We start from the raw sequence: 3,804 nt of genomic DNA, 5'->3' as shown, positions 1-3,804 counted from the left end.
CGTCGTTGGAAGGTTACGTGGTCCTCCGAAAATTTCGATGCGAAATCGTCCAATCGATGTTGAACCGCTAAAATGTATTAGACTGTAAATGATAGTATGTACCTTAATTTGACAGTTTGCTTTTGCGAGAACATGAAATGGTCTTGTCCGGCGAAAATAATTCAGAACTGTAGCGCAAAGCTTGTAATAAAATGGTGCCATTGAGACGGGAATTTGATTCAGCCGCGGCAATTTTCTACAGAAATATCGACAATGTAACTTACACTGACGCTTAGTCGTGTACCGCGTTACATTCTATCGGTTAATGTAAAATAATATCTTTATCGTTGCAGACACTTTATTGAAAATTAAACACAACGTATCACCGACGCTATTGGAGATTTGTCGCTAATTAATTGCGAGACGTGCACCTCGTTTGCTTCCAAATACAGCGTACATCAGCCAGTTTGCCTTATATCTAATCCTGCCCACTGTCAAATTCAGCATAATTGCTGTTTAGCAGATTCTGTCTTAAATATTCAATTGGACGTATCTCCGCTGCTATTGGAGTTATGTCCTTATATTCGATGCGCGATATAATCGACACTTGCTGCCAAATACAGCGCACATCAGCCGGTTTGTGCTATGTCAACTCTGTCCCCTGTTAAATACAGCGCAATTGCAATTATTCATATTTAGGACTTAATTTTCAATAGAACGTATCTCCGATTCTATTTCAAATATGCTGACAATTCGACGAGCGTTCAACTCCACACCTGCTGCCAAATACTGCCTACTCCATGGGATTTACGCTGTATCAATTCTGGTCCTCGGCAAATCCAATGCAATTACAGTTCTGCATATTCAGACTTCAATATTCAATTGGACGTATCTCGGATGCAACTGTTGATACGTCAACAATTCGATGCGCGTTGTACTCCACACCTGCTGCCAAATGCAGCGCGCATCATCCGGTTTGCGCTATACCAACTCTGGTCCTCGTCGTATCATATGTAATTACTGTTCTGCACGTCCAGGCTTCAACATTCAATTGAACGTAACTACGTTGCTATTTCAGACATGTGGACAATTCAGTGCCACTTATACTCCACATTTACTGCGAAATACAGCGAACATCATCCTGGTTGCGCTATGTCTCATCTGGTACCTGCCAAATCCATTGACTTTGCAGATTTGCATGTTCAGGCAACAATATTCTGTTGAACATATCTCCGCTGATATTGAAGATATGTGGACATTTCGATGCGCGTTATACTCCAGATTTGCTGCTAAATGCCGCGCTCACCATTCCGTTTGCGCTGTATGAATTCTCGTCCCTGTCAGATTCTGCGCAATTGAAAATTTGCAGATTTTGTCTTAAATAATCAATTGAAAGTAACTCGACTGACATTGGAGATGTGTGGACAATTCGATGCGCGTTACAATCCACATTAGCCGTCAAACAGAGCGCACGTTACTCGGTTTGCGCGGCAGATAAATACCTACGAATGTATCTCGGTATGATTAACGTCTACCGATGTTTCATGCCGGAGGGCAGCTAGAATTCCTCAACAACTCAAGGACTTGTTGCGAAGCACAAAGGAGCGCAACGCGTCCATTGAGTGGTCCGAACAATCCGAAAAGAACTTCCGCGTGTCGAAACGCGCCTTAGATGTTACGACAATGTTAGCGCAGCCGATTAACTGCGCGCCCGTTAGCCTCGCTGTACAGCGCGATGTACACCCGATGTATACCGCGGTGAAACTATTTAGACACGCCGTCGAGGGAAAGGAAATCGCAATCTACACAGATCATAAAACCTTGATATACGAGTTTGACCAATATCTTGTCAAGTGTTCGCAATGACAATTTTGACGGCTGGACCAGTTCGGACAATTTACGACCAATAACGTTACACGTTATAACATGATGCTTTTTAACGTTATACGATATACTATAATCCTACATAACGTTGTACGTTATAACGTAATACTATATAACGTTATACGTTATACCGCTATACTGACGGACGTTATGCGTTATAAAGTCATATTTCATAACGTTATACGTTATAACGTCATACTTCATAAGGTTACACGTTATACTATAATTCTCCATAACGTTATACGTTAGAAAGTAATGCCGTATAACATTAAACGTTATAACGTAATACTATATGACGTTAGACGTTATGCCGCCATACTGTCGGACGTTATACGATATAACGGCATACTTCATAACGTTACACGTTATAACGTAATACTATGTAACGTTATACGTTATACCGCTATACTGACTGACGTTATACGTTAAAACGTCATATTTCATTACGCTATAAGTTATAACATCATACTTCATAACGTTATACGTTATACTATAATTCTCCATAACGTTATACGTTATAACGTGATGATATATAACGCTATACGTTATACTATAATCCTACATAACGTTATACGTTAGAACGTAATACTATTTAACGTTAAACATTATAACGTAATACTATATGACGTTAGAAGTTATACCGCTATACTGCGGGACGTTATACGTTATAACGTCATATTTCATTACGTTATACGTTATAACGTCAAACTATATAACTTTATACGTTATACTGCTATACTATCGGACGTTATACGTAATGACGTCATATTTCATGACGTTATACGTTGTACAGCAATAATTCATAACGTTATACGTTATAACGTCATAATTCATAACGTTATACGTTATACTATAATAATTGATAACGATATACCTTATAATGTGATGCTATATAACGTTTTACGTTATACTATAATCAAACATGGCTTTATATATGATAACGTAATACTATATGACGTTATACGTTATAACGTAATACTATATGACGTTAGACGCTATACCGCTATACTGTCGGACGTTATACGATATAACGTCACAATTCATAACGTTGCACGTTATAACGTAATACCATATAACGTTATACGTTATACCGCTATACTGACGGACGTTATACGTTAAAACGTCATATTTCATTACGTTATACGTTATAACGTCATGCTTCATAACGTTATACGTTATACTATAATAATTGATAACGTTATACGTTATAATGTGATGCTATATATCGTTTTACTTTATACTATAATCCTACATGACTTTATACATAATAACTTAATACTATATGACGTTATACGTTATAGCGTAATACTATATGACGTTAGACGTTATACCGCTATACTGTCGGACGTTATACGTTATAACGTCATACTTCATAACGTTATACGTTATACTATGATTCTCCATAACGTTAAACGTTATAACGTGATACTATATAACGTTATACGTTATACTATAATCCTACATAACGTTATACGTTAGAACGCAATACTATATAACGTTAAACGTTATAACGTAATACTATATGACGTTAGGCGTTATACCGCTATACTGTCGGACGTTATAACGTCATATTTTATTACGTTATACGTTATAACGTCATAGTTGACAACGTTATACATTATACTATGATACTTCATAACGTTATACGTTATAATGTGATACTATATAACGTTATACGTTATACTCTAATCCTACATAACATTATACGTCATTACGTAATACTATATGACGTTATACGTTATAACGTAATACTATCTAACGTTATACCTTATACTGCTATACTGTCGGACGTTATACGTTATAACGTCATATTTCATGACGTTATACGTTGTACTGTAATACTTCATAACGTTACTCGTTATAACGTCATACTTCATAACGTTATAAGTTATACCGCTATACCGTTGGACGTTACACGTAATAACTTCATACTTCATGACG

This window comes from Bombus fervidus, unplaced genomic scaffold (genome assembly GCF_041682495.2).
Source record: "Bombus fervidus isolate BK054 unplaced genomic scaffold, iyBomFerv1 scaffold0024, whole genome shotgun sequence".
NCBI classification, from domain to species: Eukaryota; Metazoa; Arthropoda; class Insecta; order Hymenoptera; family Apidae; genus Bombus; species Bombus fervidus.
Note: the sequence above shows the minus strand (reverse complement) of the source record.